The sequence below is a fragment of the Falco biarmicus genome, chromosome 7 (assembly GCF_023638135.1).
Source record: "Falco biarmicus isolate bFalBia1 chromosome 7, bFalBia1.pri, whole genome shotgun sequence".
Classification (NCBI taxonomy): Eukaryota; Metazoa; Chordata; class Aves; order Falconiformes; family Falconidae; genus Falco; species Falco biarmicus.
Genome location: NC_079294.1, coordinates 60,150,546 through 60,177,295, shown reverse-complemented (window position 1 = coordinate 60,177,295; position 26,750 = coordinate 60,150,546). Strand labels below are relative to the sequence as shown.

Below are 26,750 nucleotides of genomic sequence, written 5' to 3'. Positions count from 1 at the left end.
AGGAAGGGAGGATATATTACAGGCAAATACAGGGCTCATTGCAGGAGGAGTGTAATTCTCAGTCCTTTTAGTTTCTCTCTGTTATCATTTCCCATTTGTGACAGAGGTAATAAAACTTCCTTCCTCCAACCTTTATTTAATTAAAGTGTAAAGTCTTTGGGGCAGTGATCTTACTGTGTGTATACAAGACAGCACCTAGCACGAAGAGATCCTGAATTAATCTGAGGCCTTTAAATACTACTCTAAATACAAAGGATTAGCAATAATAAGAGTAGAATATAATTTTCATTTAGAATAGATGAGACCCCTGTTTTCAACGTATCATCACAAAGAATAAATTACATGCATCTCAGGGAATAACTAGATTAAGGGTCAAGGAAAGAAGTATTTCATACTAGAGACTTGCAACTCTACTCTATCCCAGTTGTTTTACACTTAAGGACACTGCTGCCTACTGTTAACAGCATTCCCTGTAAAATTCTTATTTGCCATAATCTTACAAAATAACATGCCCAATCCCACAGGCCAGATCATCAATAAGAGCAGGAGTGTAGTTTATTCTGAGACAGCGCATGCGATTACTGTGATAACACACCCAAATTAACCTTTTGCATGTGGAATAAACTGCAATTAGCAATCTGCAGACAAATGACAAGTTCCTTCGTTTCCTGTAATATGTAGCAATATACAAGCCAGATTTCCTATTGAATCCCATATTAACCTACATTCAGTGGCAGTGAAATCTCAGAGCACCGTTCAGAATTTATCCTCTCTCAGTGATGTTAGCTCCACCTCTTGACAGTTCTAAACAAGATGTTTACAAACAACTCATCCAGAATCTGAACAACTGCAGCTGAAAATGTTTATTATTTTGCCATCAGTTGTTCCAACCACTTTGGATGCTTTATACTAAGGGATGAGCAGAGCTCTCAAAACACTGTGGCTGTGTTAATAAAAGACAAGGAATAAAATGGAGCTGGAGTAGCGTGTGGCTTTGTGATACCTTTCCGAGATGGGAGGAGGCTCAGGGGCAGGGAAGCTGCAGAAGTGCCTCTCTTCCTCATGATAAGGAATGTCACATCAAAACATAGAAACGGGGAGATGATGATTTTCCCCACGTGCGCTTTCACCCCCATAATTCTACACCTCTCCCTGTTACAGAATTCATTTGCAAAATGTTTTTTTTTTTTAAAAAACAAAGATCTTCTGCGACAAGTTGTGAAAAGCAATTTTGCCACAAACCAGAAAAAGTCTCACACCTTTAACAGTCTGAAGCAGTCTCTGAAAATGTTGATACCATACTATAAATTTATACCAGTTGCTAAACTGGTATATGCTTGTTTCCAGTATATCAATGAAAAAAAGATTTTTGTAACAGGCACCACATACCATACTTTCTTCATAAGCGTTTGCTATTAGTTTGACATGAGTGAGTAGTGTGTGCATGTGTGTAGGGGATGAACTACCTTACAAGAATGCAGTTTTAACATGACTGATGGAAGGCAATTCAAAAAGCATAAAGATGCCTTTATAATAAATCAAAACCAACCAGCCAGATCACCTGCCCACTTTAAAACTCTCCACCTGGACTGTGAGTGGCCTCCTTCATTTATTGTTCCATTCTGCCTCTCGCTTACAAACGAGGGTTATCACACAGTATATCTGAATCAAGTGGCGTTTAACAACCATGCCGACCAGAGCTCAAAAATGAAAATTGCTTCTGCCTTTCCCTTGCTCTCACATTCCATGTTTAGAGTCCAGCCTTCCAGGCTGCTCCTGCGTGCAGCCCTCGCAGTGGAGTGCTCCTCTGTGCACAGCTGCGGGATTGGAGCTCTTTGTTACCAGGGCCCTTGGGCCAGTATTCAGATTGCGATGCAGCACTGGCGGCTCGAGTCTGTAAAGCACCTATCACACTTGTGGGCACTCTCTATTAGACAGCGGCTAGATTAAAATAAAATAATAATTTATATTTGTATATTTAAGCTGAGCTAGATAGCTCATAGATCTGTGAGACAGTCCTAACCTTGAGTCTTTTTTCATCAGTTTTAATCTGTGAAACAGTAAATTATAATTAAATTTTAATTAAATTTTAATCTGTGAAACAATTATAATTATGGTCATAAAACATGTACAACCTTTGCTTCCTCTCTCTTCCATCCCTCCCCCCCTACTCAGTGCTGCTACAAAAAGGAGAAAATAATTGTCCCTGTAATGCTAATTGCTTATAAACTCCTTTATACAGACTATGTTTATATACAACGCCTCAGCAAAATCTAGGCATAAACGCAGTACTCAATAAATGAGTGAATAATACCTCCCTGACCATAATCCCAATGCTCCCCAATAAAAGAGTATCTAATTCTTGTCACAGGATTGCCTTGTAGGTTGAAGATCAGCATATAAATACACATGGGAAAAGATTGGATTTTAATTGATAAGTATTAATTATCATTCATTTCTGTCTCTGCAGGAAGCACGATGTTAAAACATCTACTTAATATACTGTATAATGGATAACCTTGAGGCAGAAGCTCTTGCATCTGTCTCTATCCAAGAAAAAATGTCAACATCAGCCTTTGTTGTAGCAAAATACCCTGACATCTGAATGGAGTTGCGCTGCTGGAAAATTGGCTGTCTCCAGCGCAGTCCTCCCTGACTCGGGTCCGGTGCCTAGCGTAGAGATGAGGCCAAATTTAAAAATCCTTATCTGCACACATCTGTACTTAGGAATGTCTGAAATCTGGTCTGGATCAGAACACTCTGTTTGTGGTGCATCTCTGCTCTGAACAAACACATTTCTCATGAGATGCTCTTACTGCGACCACAAAGCATTAGCACTCACAAGAGCATCATTGAAGATACTTGGGCTGTTCATTGAGAACAAAGCCATTAATGATTAATACCATGGTAGGAGAAAACATAGCAGTATTTCTCGGCGGCTGAAATGTGGCAATGTCTGCCCTATGTGCAAAAGACTCACGAACACCTTCAGCTCTTCTTACATAAGACGGTTCTTAATAAGAACTCTGTGGGAAGAATGAAACAGATCCCCCAAATTAAAGTGAAGGAGATTTTCACATCTAAAACTAGATATATACAATACATCTCTCTCTGAACAATCCAGCAGATGCAGAGATGCATTTATGTATCACAGACATTACTGTCCCAGCAGATGCTGCAAAGTTGTCACTTAACACAGACGCTTACTGTCCCCACAGATCTGTATTTTGGGAGAGAATTTTCGTACCACAGACACTACTGTCCCTACAGAACCACATCTGCTGGCAGAGTTATTGTTTCACATACTCTTCTGCCTCCAGCAGATGTGAGAGACTGCTGGGATGACAGGCATTTCTGTCACAGCAAATCTCCATCTACAGGGAATTAAATTGCAGCTTAAACTACCGTTCTTCCTGAGCCCTCCATGTGGACAGTACTGACAGGGACAAAGCAACATAAACCAATGGAAATATAATGCTGGCCACCTAGGACATCACCATTAACTCTGCCTAAATACGGTGCTCAGCAGTGCTGTGTGTTGGGGATGTGTCCGGAGAATTACTTGTGCCCCCTCCCACCCCACTTTTAACAAGCATTCGTTCTGAGAAACGTTTGAAGGAACAAGCGTCTGATGCCACTTTCACGTACGGATCCAAGAAAGTACAAGTCATTCGTGACTACCAAGTTGAGAAGAACCTTAAGGCCCTGCTCCAGGGACCAAGTGTGTGTGCTAGGTCATTTTCAGCTTGCTTTGGAGCAGATGCCTCTAGTTCTGCTGGAGGCATTTTGCATGGAAAGTTTCAGTTTGCAGTTCATTAACACTGAAGATTTGATTCCCAGTTCTAGAGGCCTGAAAGCAGAAATAAAGGGAAACGTTTTGGTTTTAATCCCTTTAATTTAGGCCTTCATCTTTTGAGCCTCTGAATCTCTCCTCGCAGATTCAAGGTTTAACAGCAGCGGCAGTCACTGGAAGTTTTGCTCCCGTGCAGCTGGGCTGCCAAGCAGCATCTTTCCAAACATGAGGAAGAAAAACTTGGGCTTGTGATAAGACATGACTACGGCTAGACTTCCCCTCTGGAGTGAACTTGGCCTAAGGCCCATACCAGAGCATGTACTTACATATAAATAATATTTATGGTATGTGAGCCTGGACTTGTGAGCTGTCCTGGGCCTCTGTTTGCTTGACTGAGTAGACATATCTTTTATGATTTGGTACCGGAGAGAGAAAACCTCCCCTGGTACTTCTGCAGTAACGTAAACCCGACTCGAAGAAACACCATCTAGCTTTGGAATTCCCCTGTGGGGAGTCTGGGCATTTATCTTTATCTGAAGCATCACGCGCTGTCCATTGGCAAAGGCAGGACGCACGAATTCCCAGAGTAATAATCTGATACAGCATAGCAAAACCTATATCCTTGGAGCAGATTGTGGGAAAGCATCAAGATTTTGGTTGCTCTGCCAAAGCAAACAAGATGTTTCAAGCCCCATCATCTGCTCTGCAGTTCACACCCTTCCAGTGCTAGCTTTTTCAGATGCCATGCCACACTGGTTAGTGGCAATGGTGTTGTCATGTGTGACTCATTCCATTTTACTGGAAATTAGAAAACCACATGCTGCACTGAAGAACTGCTTATTTATGCAGTCATATCATTCCAGAGAGAACTCCTCCTGCCATTATTTGTATACAGATTCTTTCATCGAGAATTGTGGAAATACAGCTCTTTACCAGGGTTCCTTCAGAGGACAGCTGGATCAATAGCACATTGCTCTTTCCAGGGCCCACTGAGCCCTTCGTAGTTGCCAGTGCCACCCTGAAAAAGCAAATGGTATTTTAGAAAAGAGTCGTCTTCGTCATTACAGGATGTGTGGGAAGCAAAACAGAACAGATAGCCGTGGCACTGGAGCTGTGTTAGCAGAAGAGTCTGTCACGTATTTATCTGAGCTTTGGGCAGGTGAATTTCACCCACAGGGAACACCACAGACTACTTTGTCACGGTTTTTTATGGAGTGCCTTTATAAAGCCTTGTCAAATATTTCCTGAACACATCACTGCTACATTTACTGTAGCGATTAATGCTCCGTATGAGTGATGAACTGGCATATTCAGGACAAAAACAACAACAACAAAAATGCTGAGATGTCAACAGCGCATTCTTTCTGTGGAATAAGAATTACCAGATAACACATTAATGCTTTTAAACAAAATTTTATGGCAGCCACAAATCAAGGTGGCTAAACTCTGAGTTCTGAAGCCCAGGTCTGGAATGACACGTGTTTCAAAGAACTTAATTTCCTCGGTTATGAGTTTTTCTAGCCTTTATAAAATTAGTGTTACTAAAGCAGCAGCACTAGGATCAAAAGTTAGCTTTGATTGTGTGTTGACAGGCAAAAGGCTGACCTCCACAAATTCCTGAACCAAGAGATTGCATTACCCTCTACAGATACAGATAAATCCAGTCTTATCTTTAGATGAAGAAACTGTTAAGAAGATTCAGGCACCACACATTTATCAAGAAAGAAAATAGAAATGTGATCCATTCCTTTTTAAAGGTTAGCATAGCTTAAACATTCCTGAAAATATTTATTGTCATAACAGACTAGACCTGCTGAAATGTTCTCGCCTAGGATTTGGTCTTTGACGTTCTCAGCAAACCTGTTGACTTCGGCTGGATCACATGGCTGCCACAGAAAGCAGAATTTAGCAAGGAAAAGGAAAAGACACAAAGCAGTTAAAGACCATTTGGAAAAAGACGTGTGCTTTCAATGTTACTGACTATCCCTCAGGACCCAAATTAGAGTTCTGTTATATTTTAAAGCATTGCTTTCAAGCTTGCTGGAAGTGTCAGACAATTTGAATAGATCTCCATTTTAATTTCCAATTTAGCAATATGGAACAGCTGCCACAACTTTGTGCAACGTGGCAAATTCGACATCCTCATTCCGCAAATGGCAATCAATGAGAAGGGACTCTGGAGAGAGAAAAAAAAAAAAAAAAAAAAAAGCAGCAAAATATGCTTCCACTTTTACTGCCTTTTAGTAACTCCCAGTCAAAATTGTACTTCAGATAAAGAACCCAAACCCTCAATTGTGCTTTTAGCTTGCACGGTCTACAACAGGAAGCAAAGGTGTTGGGTGAAAGTTGATGGGGTTTCTAGAACCATTTGTCCTACTTCCAGCCAGTAAGTTGCAGATCAGTTTACTGGCTTATGCACCACACTCGGTGCTAAAGGCTCCCAGTCAGGACTTCCCTCACAGCTGCACTGGGAAGATGTAATGGAAGAAGCCCCAGCTCAGCTTCACCAAAAGTGCCTTGTCAGAGCCTGCTGGCTTCTACATCTCTGGCAGCTAGGGGTGAGAGTATGAACTAAAGTGTCACCCTCATGCTTTTCCTGCCTCCTAGCAGAAAGAAAATGTTGAAAGGAAGATGGAAGTAACAGTTATTATGTTCTTAGATTTTGTATTTCAGATGATGTTAACTCAAGAGGGAGAATTAAATCCAGAGGAAAAGCTTCGGGATCGCGCAGCCTCGTGTTATATATAATTTTAGAAGGAACATTTTTTTTTTTGTTTTTTTTTTTTTTAAGAGTGCTGTAGCGCTGATGAGTTGGTCCTGTTACAGGAACAATGTCCCACCTCGCTCACATTTTGTATTCATTCACAGATTAGGTAGTGTACACTTAGATAAAGCTACCTCCTACTCCTCTCCTTAATTCTGAATAGAAAACTCAAAGTTGAATTTTGAGACCTATCACCACGCATCACGATGTCGTCACTAGTGCACCGAATAAGATGACAGAGAAACAACCAGCGGAGATACTGTTGTTCCAGGATGGACTGACTGTTTCTATACAAATAAAACACAATTTAAAAGTCTCCAGCATGGTTGATTTCAATTGCTAAATTAACATCTCTGTTCTCACTTCTGCAACACAACACTTCTCTACTACTGAGTTTGTGGTTTCTTGCCTTCCACATGATACAATCAGCTTCTGACCTTGAGATTCCTCCCTTCCATAATCTACATTACCCACAAAACTCAATGTCCAAGCTCAAACCCAACTCTTACTAATCTGTTTTCTGTTATCAATATACTAACAGCTACATTTATATATTGGGGAGGACGCACACCAGGGCAGCATAGATGTCTCTTGCTTGAGTTTGCCTCTAGCAGTTACCATTTGAAACAGAGAAAGCAGAACAGAAATATTAAGGTCGGCACCTTCCAAATGGACTCCCAACTTTAGATGGCTAACTTGGTATCATTTCCAGGCAGGAAGTTCTTCACAAAATCACGTTCCATCCCACCTTCTACTGCATGGTCAAATTAGGTTCCAAGGGAACAGGTTAAGAACAATGGATAATCCAGGAAGGCAAACAGGGCAGGTTAACTTATATTTCACCTCCATCCTAGAGCGGTTGGACATGGCTGCATGGGACTGGAAACAGGCTGCAAGCTTGCATGATCACCTCCAACACCTACCTATATCACATGGCATTTTCTGTCATTAATGGAGACAAAAAACTGCAGTCAAGTGAAACCAGGACTCATTCACCACCGAAGACGGAAGGTTTCTGTTTTGGTAGTTTGGCTCATCCATATGCCTAAGCCTTCCTCCATGTGCTGGAGGGCTACAACTCCTCGAGCTCCATGGGAATCTGTTCATCCTGAGTCAGACACAGGTCTCCTGCACAGCTCCTCTGGGCTACACTAATTCTGCTTCTGGGCAGGGCCCATTACTGCTCACTCCCTGACTGTTCCTGCCAGCATAGCCTGTGGACACTGGTGGCACAAACATTAACCTCACCTGGCAACGAGTGATCCTCTCTCAGCCTGAGTGCAGGCCAAGAAGAGCCTGACCTGCTCAAGAAATTATAAGCCATGCAACTATTTGCACTGAAACCCCTGCAGAAACAGCCCTCCCCCACTTCCTTCTCTGCTAGCTTGCTCTAACAGCAGGCAGACATAAGTGAAAGGAAAAACAATGAGAAAGGAAACTTGGGAGGGACAGGTTAGAAGCAGAAGGAAGAAGCAAAAGGTCTGACTCTGCAGACCATATTCATGATGAAAAGTGTTTGCACAAATAACCTGATTGCATTCAGTGGGACTGCCGGGCTGAGTAAAAGTGCTACAAGTGCAAGCAACAATTGCAGAGGCAGGAAACAAGTAGGAAAAGAAAGAAAAAGGAAGCCCCACATGAATCAGACACCTGCACAGAGGAGAGCAGTCTCATGTACCCCAGGAAAAACAAATCAACCCAAATGCTCACTGCCTTTGAGTTATTGCAGAAATATTTATAGAGCCTTTCCCAACCTCTGCCTCGCTTCCTGGCAGGCAACACCACAGAAGGAATCTTTACCACTGGCATCCCCTTCTTCCGCCAAACAAAAATTCAGTCCCTTCCCAAAAGCACAACAAAGGCAGTCGGAGAGCACCAGCCAGGCTGCGAGGGCAGCTTGGTCATTACCTGGGGAAGGATGAATGTCCCCCCGGGCAGCCAGCGACGTACTCACAGGAGACATAGTAACTACTCTCACGGGGGGGGAAGTGGGCATCTCTTCCTGTGTGGTGAGTTGGGGGAACAGCACTGATTTTGTGTAGATTGTTCTCAGCAAGAAAAACCACAGGGGCCAAGGAAGGGATGGTTTCCACCAAAACTCCTAGTCTCTTCCAGCTGGGCACTGCCTTTCCTTACACAGCTCAGTGAGACACTGACAGGAACTGGATGTCCAGTAACTGTATTGCTCCTTTTCCAGTGAGCTCTTTCAGGGATTCGAAAAAAGCCTCTATGACAGAGCAGTTCTAAGTTTATAAATCATTAAAATAATGCATTTATTTATCAAAAGCTCTCCTCCTAAAATGAAACACTAGAGAGCAATCCAATCATTCCAATGAATACAGGCATTTGAATTCTCAGGGCTCATACTAATTGGCACTTTTCAAAATGTTTCCAGTTAGGTTTGTCCATAAGCTTGAAAATCAAAATATGCCTCTCTGCGATGGGCTGATGTTTGTGAAGCAGAACTATTAAATCAGTGAAACCAGGGCCTGAATTCAAAGCAATGATGGTTTGAGATCATACATTAAAGATGACAAAAAATCACCTCAAACATGAAACACTTGCAGTACTAACAAACGTATCTGAAAAACACACACTACCACCTACTGGCAATGATTCATATATGTTATTTACATACTGGTAAGTGGTAACAATATGTGCATGTTTGAACTTTGCTAGGACAAAGATCAGGTTTCATCTTTACATTTACTAGACTTTTATTTGAAGAAAAATACATTCCCGCATGTGTTGTTCCCACAATGTCTGATCAGTTTATTTTCTTCTTTTCAATTAGAACTTAAACCAGAAAAGCTGTTTATTTAAATAGTTCTCATTTAAGGTTGTTGCTTTTGTCAGTGAATCCCTTTAATGTAAGACTGGGGTTTTTTTTTTCGCTCAGCTGTAGAAGGCGGGTTACGTGGTACCACCAGGCTTACAGACCTTGCTGCTTTATACCCACTGCTCTGGAAACTGGCTGTAAGTTACAATGGTGGTATGGGACCAGGTAGGAGAATTTGGGCAAGCGCTGCTTCTGGGTATGACCTCTATTCTGCGGCAGTCACAGAAGCCTGTGAAAAGGAAGGCCATGGCTGGATAGAGCAGATAACACCAGGAAGCAATTGCACTCTGAAATATCTTTCCCTTGAATGATTCCTTGCCTTTTGCTGCAGCTCCCACCTTCTTGCCCTAAGGTTGGCTGTGATGCCACAGAAACATCTTGGAGATAAAAGTGCTTATGATGAATATGCCAGAGAGTAATGTCAGTTGAAGGGCCACGTGTCAATATCACAGACATCATCCTTGCTGAGCTGGGATGACATGTTGTCCAGCCAGCACGTTCCCTCTGTAGACCTTCGCCTGCTGGCAAAAATCAGATTGCTGATGTGGTGCTGGCGCAGACGAGGCCTAGTTTTGGACGATATGTGACTTATACCGGTCAAAATACAAGTTGATGCTCAGACTATGTCAACTGTGTCCTGGTGCTGCAGTACAGCTACTGCCGAGATCCCCAGAATCACCTTCCAGAGGGAATTTTGGTACGTGGGTGGCAATGTCGAAAAGATTGGCTGGTCCTGACGTAAAGGCTCACTGAAGGCCAAAGACTGAGATTGTGAGGAATTACCATTACAGGACATTACCAGTTCTATAGGGGCACCTGCCCAGAAGACACATGAAACCTAAGACAATGTCTATTCAAAAAGCAAACCAGCAACAGAAGCAGCCGATTGCCAGGTATTGTAGCCCCGCAGAAAAACCACCTTTGCAGTGTCTTATAAATAAAACATTCCATCCAACAACATTGTATGTGTATATATATATATACACATAAATATTTTAAAACAAATAATTAAATGAAATAAACGTTGATGCATTGATAATGAACCAATTTTATAGTTTAATTATTTTTTTTTTTTTCCTACCTGACTCGATTTTCAAAATATTTTTTCTGTTACTTGTATCTTAATTAAACACAAGGTTTTCTGCTGGCAAGTATCAGAGTAGCTCAGGCCAGGCCTTCAGATATGCTGTGCTAATGCCTGACACTCAGGAACAGACAGTTTTCGTTCTCTTCAATATGTGCATTACAAGTAGTATTTTAATTGGGCTCCCAATTCAGAAGGGCTGGAATGAGCTTGTGAGTCATTTTTACAAGTTGACTCACATGTGCAAAACTGAAGAATTTGGTGTGGTGAAAAGAAAAAAAAAAAAAAAAAAAAAAAGCAGAGTGGATTTGTGCACATCACTGTCAGTGGGGAAGAGGGTGAGCTTGTCCCCAGTACCAGCTGCAGCAGCACAGTGGGTTCAGCAAGCGCATTACTTAAATGAGGCTTTTTTGTCTGTAACTGTTGAAGAAAGGATGCTCTTAGAAAGCTTTTGTTTCATGAGAGCTGTGATTAAGAGATTATAGAAAGTATAATAATTTTGATGTTCTTTCCCCTTCAGAAAAGGAACCAGTCTTAGCATCACAGGATGCCTGGGTTCAGCGTGTTTCAGTGATTGCATTTCAGCAGATCCACTTCAAGGCTGGTTAACATATCAAAAATACAGAGATGGATCCTCCTCTCCCATAGGTGCCAACCCTGCAGACTCAAACTGGAGACAGAGTCAGATTAAGTTCTTTTCTTCTTGCACATCACCACTGAGGCAGAGTCCCACAGCTCCCACTATTCCCATGTGAAAACCCTGTTGTCTTGCTATTGTGCTGCCTGCATTGTTTGTGCAACCTCAGAGCCACAAACCATTTGCAGGGGTGCAAGGGATGGGAACTCAGTCAAAATAAAGCAAGTGGAATCAAATCAATCCTTCTCTTTTTTTTTTTTTTTTTTGCTGTGGTAGCTTCAAACAGTGGTAGAAAACATAGCCATTTACTGAGGCAAGGAAGTGTGAGCTGCAATACACAGCAACTGCAGGTTTGCTGAGTAAAAGGCTTTTTTTTAACTGCCAGTTTTCTTGGTATAACCATATTTTAACATTTTTCTTTCTATATCCTTAGAGGAATTCATACAATACACAAATGAAAGGCAAATTCAGAGAAGGCAGAAAATGCCAGGGTGTTTTTCATTGTCCTGAGGACAAATGCCAGAGCCCTTCTGGGACATTCAGAACATCTAGTCACTGTATCTTATTCAAGGGAAAAGCCATCTGTCAACAAACTAATCACTGGACAGATTCAGAGACAACTGAAAATAAAAAGCCAATACAAACGTGCAGATGAGGTTCCAGTCAGCAGCTAGCCACAGAAAACAAACAAATCCCATCCACAAAGCATGGCAATTTGGGTCCAGCCATTTTTCACTGAAGTCAAAATCAGGGGGGAGATAATGCAAAGTGATTTTCAAATATAAACTTTCAAATCAATCAATATGACTATAGAAAGATGGGCATGAACCAAACCTGCATTCAAACTCTACCTACATAAGCCAGCAACAGCAGCGGAATGGGGTATGAACACAGTAACTGAGCATGCTACCACGTTATTTGCAGTAGTAAAAGCCCTACTACTTTATATTTCAGCATTCAATAACACTGGGTAATTTGATGCTTCGCTCCTGGCTGAAAACTGCCTTCATTTTTGATGAGAAACACACGATGCCAAGGGAAGAACTCCAAGTGACTAATGTTTGTAGTGGCCAGAACTCTATCACCAGTGAAAAGTGAAGTATCTGCCCCATGCGTAGGCCCAACTCTCATATTTTTTTCATGAGTGTCTTCTATGAAAAGGGACTTGATAGGTGGACCGAGATCTTTGCCAGCCTTCCTCTTGAAAAATGAAAGCTCTCTCCTGGGTCACAAGTACACTTTCCTCAAGCGCAAAGCTGCAAGTGAGAACCCCTGCAAAGGAGATCCTCAGTGATGAGGCTCTGCAGTTGCTTCATTTTGTCAACTTCCCTTCAGGATGTGTGTGCAAACGGCAAAAGGACTTGAGGTGTTTTGATTCTGCACCAAATCTGCTTTCCTATTAGGGAAAAAAACTGAACAGCACAGAGGAAAATCAGGGTATTTCAGAACATTAGTGTGTGCCATGTTAAATACACAATGGAGTTAGACTTCAGTTTCAGCAACATGAAACATGAAAGACATTCAGCTTAGCCCTAGCTGAAATCAACCTGGAGGAGTCAGAACTTCTGAGAGCTTAAAATCATAATTGCTTCCTTAAAGGCATCACTTGAATAAAATTAAATGCATTTCTCCAAAAGCCTCACTAGCATAGCAACTGATTGGCCCTTGAGGATTCCTATAGATACTTGTCATTCAGCATGAAATCAGGTCAGCAGCTAAAATTAAACACCCACTTCTCCCCTGCACCACATGTGGAGTCATCGCTTTTAGTATTGCTCAGCCTCTGCCTCCCCAAATGGGTTCATTCTTACCACAAGCTTAAAGGATGCCTTATCAAGGAGCACTGATGGATGCAGTCATTCCAGTTCCGAGATGACTGTTGGGAATCAGACTCGCAGTCCCTTCGACTCCATCTGCATTGATTAGTTCTTGGGCAGCCTGCCAAGGCAGTGTGCTGCCTCTTACCCTCGCTACTGTTAATCTGCCTAAGCGAGGCCTGCAAGCCCTACATAAACTGCAATTTCTCTTCATTAGTGTGATTCTGCCTGCATGAATCTGATAACATATGGGATATTATCATAAAACAGCCTATTTCACCAATTCATTTTCTCCTTTATGAAGATTATGAATGTACTGCAAGTGCACTGAGCAGGATAAAACAGGAGTCTACTGTACAGTTTATCTTTGATTTAGTTTCTAAAATGCAGACAGCCTTCCTTTTAAGTTCACATTTCCCAATAATCCTGTTCTAATATATTATAAAAACTGCTGACTCTGTCCCTGATTTCCTCTGGTTCATTATGGGGCTGATCCACACTACGTGTCACTTGCCTAGATTGAGGCTGTAATGATGAACAGAGCTGGCAGATGCCACACAATGGAAAAAAATGGGAGATACAGTAACTATTTAGTCAACCCTAATCACTGCCACAGCCTGACTAAGCATGAACACGAAACATGATCATGGTTTGACTATGGATTATGTAATTCCAAACATATGCTTCATGCCCTCTTGCTTCCTGCCTATTTCAGCGAACGCACATCTGTTGGGATGGGCACAACTGAATGAGCGCTTTGTCTGGGAACGAGATGGATGCAGGTAGCCTCCTACCTACTTCTGCGATTTGTTAATTAGCGCATGTCCCCATTTAATGAAGTCTGCGTGCCCTCTGCTGGTACATGCATGCATTCCCAAGAACATCGATACTCCCAAACTGAAGTCTTACGCACAGAGCTGCTGTTGCACACTCCTCGGACAGTGTGTGCATGCTTGTCTGGGCATGCTTCCATGTGCAATATAGCAGAAATTGAAATTAAGACCCACATTTGTTCTAAACCTCACAGCTGTTTTGTCCTTAAAACCGTCAGGTTGGTTTTATGCCTCTGTTTTAAGAACTTTTTCTGCTAAAAGGTACCATTGTAATTGCACCGTTCGTGTCTCAGAGGACGTTTTGTATGCACTGATCCATTAAGGAGCTGGAGTAAGGGGATGTTGCAGAGGACAGAGAACACAGAAGCCTACAGAAACCACAGACTTGTTCTGAGCTGCTCCCAAGAAAAAAAAAAAAGTTCAGTTTTCCAGGATTAATCCATTATCAAAAGCTATGCGAACTCCTGACTAATCTGTATCAATTACTGAGTACAGACACATGCAGCAGAGGTCATTTTAATAAGCAGTTCACTCCTTAAATTGCTTCCACTGCCAAATCCAGTTAAGATTGCTAGGGATCATAACTAAGGGATCATTAGCTTAAACCATCTGACAGCCTCTGCAGACCCTTCTAACTATTTATACTGCCACATAATAGCAACAGCAGACCCTAGAATAATACGGAATGGCTCTTTTTAACAAGGAAAAATAAAATACAGCAGAAACCACAGGCCAGGCAGGGTGAAAGGGCCATCAAATGAAGGTAAGTATGCCATACACAGAGAGAAGCTCATAGTTCCCCACAGTTGGATGGTTCCTGGGGGAAGGGTACATGCCCAAGTACCACTCACTCACACATGGTCCTAGAGCAAAGGAAAAAACTACCGTGCTGTGCTCTAGACCATGGCAAATCCTGTGGAAAAGAAAAAAACACCTTGAAAAAAAATACATACTTTCATGCCTCACTAATGGCGTTTAAAACAGTAACAACAAAAAAAGAAACAGCTGATTGCATGGCTGACTCACTGCCCTGGGAAATGTGTTGGTATGTGCTTACCTGTTCCTGGCAAGCACACAGCACCACTGGCAGAGGTAGCACCGTGAGAGCGTATCAGAAGGGTTAACCACTGCACACCAAAGGGAAGTGCAGGCATGAATGTAATTGAAAACTGGCTGGCCCAGGGCATATTAAAAGCTGTGTAAATTTTTACGTGCTGCTCATCTACAAGACTCAGCTCTGAGCGCCAGTGTAGTGACCTCTGCCAGTGAGGTTTGGTTGTAAGAGGAAGTTGTTGCCTAGATGCATATCAAGGATTCCGATCTGTTCTTTCCTTTCCTTTCAAACCCAGCAGAAGCTATTGCATCAGCATGTGAGTACAAACCGGAGCCTAGCTGCTGCAGAAGACAGGAATGTCAAACAGCCTGTCAGGAATAGAAATCAGTTATATTCAGTGCTGCCTGGATGAAAGCGTAGCACAAAATTACCTATAGTGGCATCTCTATATTTCTGTGATTCCACTTCATTACTAAACTCCATTCTCACTGTGGTCTCACCCAGACTAGAAGAGGTCGCATCCAAACACGGAAGCAGACAGAGCGTTAAACACAGTGTTACGCCCAATGTACTGACATTTCAGCTCGGTTAAAAGTATTGCGATCCACCCTGGGGAATGAAGGGGAGCCAAGGCACAGGTCTAGGCAGGTATTCCTCGAAGTGCTACAAAGCATGACTTTCACAGCAGAACCTGGCTGGAAAGGAGCAAGGAGGCTCACTAACCCACAGGTACCAATGCAGTTTGAAATGACCCATTTTAGCAGGTCAGGTTAGACCACCTGTCTGCACTGTGTTTGTAACGCCTGTGACAGCCGTAAGGGACACTGTACAGTGCTGTCACAGGTACGAGGGGCTGTATGTGTAGGTGAGCCGGAGATGAAGCCAGACCAAACACCACAGGCTCTGCTTCCTGCCATACACACACGTTATTTTTCCAACCCCAGACACAAACTCATTAATTTCTATTCCAGGGATGCACACACTGTGCTAGAGACACTTTCTCAGGAGCAAGTATCTGTCCCTATATGCTCAAATTATCTTCCTATAGCTACTCCTGCTGGCTGGCAATGTCTCTGTTAGAGCTATGTGACTACCAGCACTAGCAGCTCCCCCAGCTATTCCGCATTAATTCCTGAACAGCAACAACCCAAAGTGCATACACAACTCATCTATGTCTAAAATCTCATTCTGGTTGTACATCCTCACTTAGTATTTGGACTGGGATGAGACTAGATCATCTCGCTTTCCTCCTTCTGCCCAGATGATACCAAGGAGGCACAAGACCTATGAGACTGATTCTATTTTTGTATAAATACATATTTATATATATATATCTATAATCCTGGGCAGATGGGAAAATTCTGCCTGACTCCAGAAGCTTAGATATATACATATATATATATATATAAAAATAATATATATTATATAGCAATATATTATAGAAATTTAATGTATAAATCTAATGTATAAAAATAAAAAAAATGCTGGCCTCCACAAGAAACAAGACGCTGGTCCATGCGGAGCAGTGCAGCTGTGCTGGTGGAGCAGCAGGGACTAGGGAGCAGTCAGCCCTGAGCATCCTCAGTCCCTGCCTTCCTCCCCACTTTGCCTGCAGGTGCAGGTGCTCTCCCTGCCGAAAGCTGCCTTGCCCACTGGGTGGTAGCAGCATGGTGGTAGTCAGACCAGGTTTCTGAATCAAACAGGTTAGCTTCTGGAGCCAGGCATGAATTTTCCCATCTGGTCAGGATTACAAACACGTTAGGTGGGTTTCCTGATTTCCTCCTACCATCCTTGAAGCCGAGTGCAAAGAGGAAGGCAAAGAAACGGCAGCTTTAGAAGAATGGGATTAGGTAATAATTATCAGAAACGTTATTACAACTTCCAGCGTGTGAAGACATTAGCAAAGGTCTTCAAAGAGTAAGATCTCAAAGTGCAGTTGTGCAGAAGACTGAGTGGGGTGGTAGTGGGAGTCCAACAGAACCTTGCTAGTCTGTGGGCCACCTTAGCTGCTCATTACTAATTCTCTATTCTAATTAGCAATGGGTGAACAGTAAGATCTTGGCTAACAGAAATACCCATGCTTCAGTTTTAAAGCAAAAAGATATTTATCACTTTTCTGGATCCAGTTAGCATCTGGGTATTTGACTCTTTAAGATTAATGTTTATAAGGTTGCCTGCCAGGTCTATCTTCAATTCTCCTACATGTCCTGATCAAGCAACAAAGAATTATATAAGATTGGATTTTATTCTTTTAGTCAAAACAAGTATAGAAAAAAGTTCATTTCCTGTGAACAGATCTGGCTCACTTAGTGTCTTCTCATACCTTAATCCTAAGCTTACAGTGATCTTAACGCTTGGCACCTGTTACTGCATGTATCCTCGCTACTAATAACCAGCAGCAACCACAGCATTCGCTGCAGAATCCAAGTAAGTAAAACTTTTCCCTCGCTGGTATTTAAAAAAAGGAAATAGACGATTCCTGTCCTCAGAAAGATCTGAAAGTGTAAGTGAACTAGAAGTACTCACTAACAGTGACCCATTGATAAACCTAGAGAATGAAGTCCTGTTTCCATCCAAACAACACATAGCCTGCGCAGTACAAGTTCTCCCACTTCCACCTCAATCTTGTACTGACATCATGTCTAGGACTGAGAAAGTTCCTTAGTCTCCACGTCCATTCAATCATACTATTCCTGGAATTAGATTTGTGCCTTCAGGCCTCAACCAATTCAAGATTCAGTTGTATGAAGCATTCATAATATGAGACAGTCCCTGCCCCAAGGAGCTTACCATATAAATAGCACTTTCTAAAAGCAAAGAGCACACAGTCAAGCTTTGCATTTCTGTATCAGACCATCCGCAAGGATGCCAATTACTGCCAGGATAACTACAGTTCTGTGTTGTGAAAATGCTGTCTGTTGGGAATCTAGTCTTATATCCAGCAAAGCTGTTATCATATGATAGTAACTATTGTTAGGCTACTTCCGACCTTTCAGAAAGTAAGGACTGTTCAAAAAAGATGATTAAAATACTAAGTAAATTATGCAGAGAGTTGAATAGTCTGAAGAAAATGTAACTTCATTTAGTCTTGCATAACGCCTTTGGTAACACGGTTAGATTCTTTTGGCCCACAACAGTCAAATTTTCCACTGTACTCTTAGGATGTAAGTTGGGCTGGTTATTGAGTAATAGAGAGGGCTTTCTTATTTGTGCAAACTTCTTTATTCTCTTGGAAGTTAAGATTAATCAACAACATTGAAGAGGCTGTTGTCATGAGATCCAGTCATAAGATTTGTAGGGACTCCTGCAGGGGTTGCAATCCTTAAAACTGGGCTGGAATAAATCTGAGAGATGGGAGCACACAGAGAAAACATTTTCAAAATAAAATCCAACATAGTTGTTAATGATGGCAAAAGGAGGCTCCACCACTGCAGTAAAGAAATCTGGAGAGCAAAGACTAGTTCCAGTGCATGAAGACGACACTGGGAAGCAGGAAAACATATAGACAAGGCCACCAGGTTCTGAGCTTGGTATCTAAAGCACCCAACTGGCTTTCAAACCAAGTGCTCCTCATTTTGAAAATTACTTCTGCAATCATCGCCAGTGTACCTTTAGACTGGCTTCTCTTGCTTCAGGCTACATTTGTGTTAACGCAGGAGTGACATAAAGGGACAGCTCTGTACCTTAAAGCAAGGTACTTAAGGGATGCACAGCTGGGTGGCACGGGCAAGCATCCACATGTAGCTGCAGCCTGCGTGGTTCCAAGAAACTGGGGACAAGATTTTCAAAACTGTGTGAGATTGCTGTCCTCATCCTACTCAACATCAAAATTTCCACTCTTTAATGTGAGATCTATGCAGATGCTGAGCAAGATCTTGAAAACTGCCTCAAAGGATGTCTGGTAGTACTGGAAAAGGGGTGGGCTGTGGTATTCCCATGCTCTTTTTGCCTGCGGCCATGCTGATCTACTTGTGACAGCTGCATCTAAAGAAATCTTATCAAATACTCCTTCCTAAGTAAAGATGGGACAGTGAGTTTCTGAAATTCCTTAACTAGGTAAGAAGCCTTCTCTCCAGGCTTGCCACATAAGGCAGCCTGAGACAGGGTGGGCTCAGCTTGTCATATCACCTTTCTCTAAGCTGCTGAATGTCTTTTGTCCTGGCTTACAATGAGCTGCTTAACACTGCCGGGGAGCTAGTACAGCACGGATCGAACTGACGAGCTGGGAAAGTACCAGGTCATGGCCATGTTAGAGGATGCCTCCGTAACTCCCTAAAAAAACATTACTACTTTACCGGGAAAATAAAAATCCTGAAACATGCAAGCACTGAAATGTCTGAGGCTTTGCTGCCAGACCTCTCAAAACAAGGGAGAAAGGGAACAAGTAGCTAGTGGGAACCATAAAAATGAAGGAGGTGAACTTAAGAGAGAAGGATTAGTTGTCTGGGTAACTTGGGGAGAGAAAGAGAACCAGGGAAAGCTGGAAGCAGTTGGCTTGTACAGCTGATGGCAGAGCAAGTTCCTGACGAGGAACCAACAGAAGTAGCCATAGGGCTAGAAGGCTGGGCTGGAAGCAGGGAAGATGGTGCTCCAGACCTGCATGTTGTGTCTGAAAGCAGCAGCAGCAGATCAGCCAAAGCCCAAAGGTCCTGTTTTCTCAGTTACCTCTAATAAAAATGAGCGTGGCACAGGAAAGGATGGTGAAGGCAAGCAAGTGCTCTGCGCGGAATGTTTTGCTGAGTTTTCCATGGCCTGTCAGCAACTCTGTGCGCACTTCAGGGCAACCAGAAATAAAATAAAATTAAAAAAAAAAAAAAAAAAAAAAAAGGAAGCCAAAAACCACAGGCCAAGCTGAAGGCAAAGCAATGAGGGTTGAGCACAACAGCCTGCAAAAGGTGCCCCTGAGTAGCTGCAAATGACCAAAAAAAAAAAAAGTGTGTGTGAAGAATTAAGACTTGCCTTTGCAGGATCCAGTGGCGGGGGATACAAAGGTGCGCAAGGGGGAAGGGAAGCAGAACCCAGGCTCCGTGCCAGCCCAGATAACCAAGGGGACCGGAGGAAGGAAACCACAAAGCTCTGCAGTAAACACAGGGATTAGGAGAGGGGTAGATGAACCAGTCAGACAAAGCAACCGACCCAAAACTCAGATAAGATTTCTGTTTTAAAAATATACAGTGCTTTCCTCTCCTCCCACTTCCTATAGAATTTTCTTTTTTCTTTTCTTTCTTTCTCTCTCTTTTTTTTTTTTTTAACACTTTCTGGTTTTGGCCGGCAATGGATAAGAAAGTGCCAGGATACTGCTAGGAAATCTGTCTGTTCTCACAGTGTTTCTGGCCCAACCAGGAGTAGGAGGGAGCTGGACTCTCAAGAGAGAGTCTGTTTCCATTTAATTTCCAGGCCAGTTTTGCAGACTTACAAGGTCAGGGTAAGGTGCCAGACTTCTGGGTGCTGCTGAAAAAAACCTTGAGCCCTTGGAAACTTGCTCCTTCTCAGCTGTCAGAAGAAATGTTGTAAACACAAAGGGAAGAGACTTGAGGAAGCGATAGTGTCATTGGTAGGTTACTAACACCCCATTAGGTAACATGGAGGGGCAGAGCCTCCCATACCACCCTGTTTTTCAAAACATCTCTTTTCTCTTTCCAGGGCCAGGTCTGTTTTGTAACAGAAGCTACACGAGCTTTTTTATTAAAGCATTAAGTCAAGGGCAGCCCCTGGGTTGCACAGTACCAAGCAGACACTAAGTACAAATTGTTTAATTAACTGTTTAGTGTTTCTTCCAGTTCCGTACTTTACACCTTGAAAAAAATAAACTGGAGAAACATTTATCATCGTGAATTGGGTGATATAGGTAATATCTGGTTAAAATGCCGGAAGATTCTGGAGGGTTTGTTAGGCGAGGGGCCCTTGTGGGCTACTCACTCAATTTGTTAGAATCCCCTGAGGTAGCTGAGGGTGTTTTGGAGAGGCCAGAGAGGAAAAGTGTTCAGTGGTTGATGACTGAAAGGCAGGAAAAGCCTCCCCGAGAGCGAGCAGAAGTAAAAGCAAATCCTTGCAGGAGCTGCCAGCATGGGTGTACTGTGCTAGAGGTTTGGGTTTTTTCCCCTCCTCCCATGGCAGCCCAGCCTGCATCAGTATCATGCTGACTTTCAGCTGCTGTCACAGCACTTCTCCATTTGTGTAAGCCTTCTTCACAGACCAGCCAGGACAACAGCTTAAGGAATTTTGTGGCGAGTCTGTGTGTCACTAAAGCAAATGGGGAAATGGTGCTGAACCTGTCACCCAAAGGGTTCATGGAGTCAGTACAAGAATTTGTCTCGCTTTTCTTTAGCTTTTCCCCATGGTTAAATTCTCAGCCCTTTTGAATGTATTTATTTTCTTTCAGCATACCAAAGAAACCAGCAATTTAAAAACATCTGCTTAAAAAAAAAAAATCCTCAACCCATCCATAATCAAAGACAAATCATATTTTCTGGAATTCGGGGGAGGGAAGAAGCAAAGATCCGTATTTTAGATTTTGAATGAAAGTCACCTTACCTCTAGATACAATTCAGATCTTATTTTTTTCAGATTTTTTTTCTTCCAATGGAAGAAAGTTTCTTCAGCCCAACTCTTTCTATGCTGCCAGCACCACTTTCACACAGTCCAAAGGAAGCAACACCTATCCCCACGCTGTGTACATGACTGACATGTCCAAAGCAGAACGACTGCAGCAAGATGTCCCGTATCAGACACAAAGCTAGCAAGAGACAGAAAAACAGGATATAAAAGCAGCTGCTTGACTTAAGATAAGTGACGGCAACACATGATGCATTAAAAAATAAATTCTGGTAACTCCAAAATACTTCTGAGCAAAAGTAAATTCAGAATGAGTGTATATTAACGCAAGCTCACACTGAGCTTATCAAAAGACACTGGGTAGAAATAGGATTTGTGTCTCCTAATATTGTTTATAGAGCATGTTTAAGAAACCAATATCACACTTTCAATCTCCAACTCCAGCAGAAATACAAATTTCTGAATCCACCTGCAAGTTTCAGAGACTTTCTAAGGTTCGAGAATTCTTGTAACAGGAGAAATTTCTTTGTAGGTGTGATCAGACCTAGAAGTTCACATTTACACATACTTTCCTACTTATGTGCATGTTTTTCTGTTTATTTAGGAATTCTGCACACACACACACCCCCCATAAGATTGGCATCTAAGACCTTCTATGGTCCAGCAGGTTTTAGAAGGCCTCTCTAGTGAAATCTCCCTTCTGAAAGACTTTGGCATGTCTAGCAAGGGCGTACGTGTGAATGCAAGGACCTGTCTTGGAGATAACCTTGAAGGTATTCAAAACCTGACTGCACATAATCCTGGGCAACCTGCTCTAGGTGGCCCTGCTTGAGCAGGGGGATTGGACAAGGTGATCTCCAGAGGTCCCTCCCAACCCTGACCATCCTGTGATTCTCTGGGTACAAGCCCAGGGCTGTAGGCGATTGAAAGAACCAGAAATGGAGACATACATTTTATCCACACTGAAAATTATTCATGCTCTCCTGTCCTCTTTTCCCTCTCCACAATCCCATACCTCTTTTCCTCAGTTTCCCCTGCTCTGATGAGCAGCCACTTCATTCCCTCTCCTCTCTACAGTATTATCCTGTAGGTGAACCCTGACAGATAACTTTGCAACAATTCACCACCAGTTTCTACTCAGACACAGCAACCAAAGACAAAAACCTGTTAGGATCTTGTCAGTCAAGACATTTTGGAGATACCACTAGGAAACTGCCAGGAAGCAGACTAAAAAGCCAGCAATAGTGCTGCTTAAAACAGACTTTCGCTTACCGCTCCCAAACTTGGACTTGCCTTCCTAGAAGATGTCCCATATTTAAATTATCTTTTAAGAATCTAGAAAAGATGTGAAAAACAAGCTTACCATGCTTTCATGGTGTGAAGCAGCTACAAGATTTCTAGATGCCAGCTGTGCCACGGCATCTCTCCAAACCTGTTTTAAATAGTACAAATAATAAAAAGAACCCTACAGGTTTTATTAAAAAGCAACAAATATTGTACACATGCCTGCTTTAGCTACAAAATGTTTAGAATAAGAAACAAAAGCAGAACGAAGGCTAAACATCCATAAAAGGTACAGGTAATGGAAACCTGAGCTATTAATTTTCAGCACTGCACAGCTGGTAGGAAACAAGGGCACAAATGGATATCCAAAAAACTCACCATAAAACACAATTTAATTTTCTGACTCTAAGCTCAATAAACATGTGGAAATACTTTATAGGCACGTTAGTTAAAGTAGTCATAATATGCATGAATGCTAAAAGGTGGCCCAGGGCCGGGAAAGGAACCAAGGATGAACCCATCTGACAGTACTCATTATGTAAGGTGTCATCTACCATCTCAGAAGAAAGGACATTAAAGCCCTCTAAAGATACAGGAAATTTTCTAAAAACAACTTTCGAACATCAGCATCTTGCTTTGAGATTATTCAAACAGCAGTAGCTCCTATCATCTGCTCAGTTCCGGGGAGAAGGACAACTACACAGTATGATACATAAAAATACACGACCTCTTAAATGTTACACGCTGCCGGATAATTACCAGAATTGCACAGCCAGCTTAATGTTAGAATATTCGACTGCGTTTTGTGGGGTTTGACACCGGCAGAAATGCTCAAGGCCTCCGATCGGTACAATTGTAAGTCATAAGCAGTAATTGTAAATTAACATACTGAATGTTACTTGGTCACCCCATAAAGTCCTTAGCACTGTAATACTTTTTTCAGCGTGCTGAGCCTTGACCTAACGACTACCCTCCAGTGATTCACGAGTGGAGTTTATGCTTGTAGGCACTGAACTTTAAGGAGTTTCGGGACAAAAGCCATAAGGCAGATATGTAATGCATCCAGCAATGCACTGGGGAACTCCACAAAAATAATACTTTAGCCAGCCATGTAGCTTTAGGCTTCAGAAGGTAAAAGAAAATATCCTCATTGTTAAACTGCCCCTTCTTCCCAATTATTTTAAATCACAGGCCGAGTCAACATTCTGGCTAGTTCAATAATGACACACATGCATCTGTATCTAAGTAGGAAAGGAAGAGTTAATGAGCACAGCAGATGACGGAGAGTTCCACCAGCCTTCCTAGAACCCCAGGGCTGGCAGGCCCTTGCCAGCAGCAGCTGCAGGCTCGCTCCCGGCCTGCCCCCCAGCTCAGCTGCCATGTTACATATCGGGATACAAGGCACCTCTCTTGGCCTAACAGCTGTCTCCCTTCACGGATTGCCCAGCTCACCGCTTCCAGACATCAGCAGCTTCTCCCTGCCCAAATCCTCTTCGCACACTCTGGGGGACAGAGGAACGGTCACATTCCAGACCACCTTTGCACAGGCAAGAAACAGAATCGTTTTGTTCCAGCATTCAGGCTGGAAACCAGCTAACCCTGTAAGGGAGCTGAACATATCACTGTGCGAGGTTCTCTGAGAAAGCAGTTATAATTTCATAACAAATGTCAGAATAAATACGGTAAACATATGCCTAAGTCAAAGGCTCCTCTTTGAAGGACACCACCGATAGCCATCTTCCCCAGCAGATTTTTACTTCCTTTAGTGGAAACAAAATACTGTGGATAAGTGCCGAGACGTGCCTCTAAGTGAGCTGATCTTCAAAAGTGAGGCTCTTATCTTTGCCATCTTTTCGCTGTGACAGCAGTGGGGTAGGCAAAGCCAAGGCTCGAGCTGCTGGGCTAACAGCAGCAGCGTGGGGTGTCTCGCAGAGCGTGAATGCCACCTCTTTACTGCAGGTGCTCTTGTGGTGGGGCCACAGGAGGAAAGCGGTAACTGACATCCTTTTCCATTCAATTTACAGTCAAAAGAGCGTTTGTAATTTAGTAGTTGACTGGCTGAAGCTCAGCCCATATGGTAGCTGTTGATCGGCAAAGGAGGGGAAAAAAAATAATAAAAAAATACAGTACTTAAAGCGGAAAGGGCAGGCAGTCTGCATCAGCTCCACGCTTCAAGGGGGTTCTGGCCCACTTTCATTTATATTCAAATGTGCATGTTCACACTGGGGCCCGGGACACTGAGCCACATTTCCTAATGTTGCAAATTACTGCTTTCCTTTAGGTCTTGTGTGTTATACACAAAGAGCAAAAAAAGCGAATGCAGATTTGCATCAGTGTCCCATGAGGAATGCTGAAGGTTAGAAGCAAAACCAGCTGGAAAATACATAAAGAGCACAACACAGCCTACAGTCTGGTTCTTTTTTTTCAGAATACTTATCTCCCATTTGCCTTCTGATCGGCAGCTCTAAAAGGCCCAGAAGTCACTGTCTACAGCGTGTAATTGTGAACACTGAGAAAACAAACACAAACTGCGCAGATCAAGTTAAACACACCTATAAGATAGAATGTAATTCTGAATGGAAATGTCTGGACCAATGCAGGGGGGGGCGGGAAGCGGGGATCACTGTTTTTCCTTTTCAGTCTTTTTTAGGAAAAGATAGGCTGTTATCAACATTTCCTTAAAAACACTAAAAAAGTTTAAAATGACAAAAGACCTCCTATGGACTCCTAGGGAGAAAACAATACTTCGAACAAGAAACTTAAAAGAGTGACATTAAAATCAAAAGGGTAGAATGATGATTTCAGGTTAGTTTTAGCTTGGGGGGGAGTACTGCAAAGTAAACCAATGATCAATACAGGGCACACTGGCTGCTTGCAAAGAACATCCAGCCTTGCTGGTGTTTAGACTTATATTCTACAGCTGTGAAGCTTCCCCTGAAAACAAGGGGTAAAGGAAAATGGGCAAAGAGAAAAAGCAGCAAGCTGGAAGGAAGGGAAGTAGAAGGGGACAAAGTTGATCTTTTTCACACTTGGATTTCTCTACTGTCCAGCCAAGATTTTTGAAACATTTACAGTATCACTGGGGTCCTGGAACTGAAACATGACAAAGTGGAGATGTGGTTGTTAAAACTGTGATTAGCAAGAAATTATGCTTTTCATGTGCAAACAAATCCCAGAGACAGGAGCTTCACAGAAATTGTATCTGCACATCACTGTACACACTGGTAGCTACTGCCAAGCAGCTTCAATTTTTGTCCATTTTCCCCTTACTTTAGGATAGGACACAAATCACATTAATAGGTCAAAAAGCACACATGCCAGCCTGAAATATAATGAATCACAAATAGTAAAAAAGAATTCCTACAGTCTCCCACCTAGTTCCCAAACTGTCCAGTGTGCATACCTTGCAATCTTATCTTCTTAGGTACAGTTTTCTCTTCCTCTTGCATGTGAGAAAGATATACAAACATTAACAGGAAAGTGAATATGCAGGAGAAAGAGTGAAAGTGACTGTACACAAGTAGCTCCCAGACCCACAAGATCTCAAAACACTGGTTTGATTTGGATGATCTTAATGCCGTTATATGAGGCATTAATTAAGCATTACAAATTAATACTAGAAGACCCGTACCGCCCAAAAGGTAAAATGCACACAAGCCAACTCATGGAAGGACCAACAAAGGGAAGAGGCTTCCTTTGCTTCAGCCCCATAACAGGCTGTGGCAAGAATATCAAGTTCTTCAGACCCAGAAAAAAAATCACAAAATTGCAGCTCATCACTCCTTGCAATACCCTGGATGACAACATGAAGGTATTTACTGAAGAAACTGATAGGCAACATCCAGAGGTATTTTGAAAGAACCATTTGCAAGAAGCTCTGCTGAAAACGTGTGTTAAAGACAGATTTGTCTTTGTGGGTTCATGCAAAATTGGCCTTTTCTATAAATGAAGGCCATCGGCTGTAGGTAAACAGGTACATTATAATTTTTTTGCAATGTTTCTGCAATTTAAAAATTGGTCATTGTGAGAAGACTTTCTCTTTGCTGTTGTGTTTCAGGATAATGAATAAAGCTATTTAGATCATAATTAA

At 42.4% G+C, this 26,750-nt stretch overlaps 1 protein-coding gene and 1 long non-coding RNA gene across 2 annotated transcripts in view; both read right to left on the bottom strand.

The window, feature by feature from the left end:
* The window catches only part of EFL1 (elongation factor like GTPase 1), a 122,610-nt gene that overhangs the window by 1,402 nt on the left and 94,458 nt on the right, over window positions 1-26,750 (bottom strand). The gene's annotated exons all lie outside the window — the stretch shown is intronic.
* On the bottom strand, window positions 5,191-25,206 carry LOC130152193 (uncharacterized). Its single transcript, XR_008822910.1, has 3 exons — window positions 22,740-25,206; window positions 21,356-21,557; window positions 5,191-12,529 (listed from the first exon to the last, which is right to left on the bottom strand). It is a non-coding gene; the product is annotated as an uncharacterized LOC130152193 (long non-coding RNA).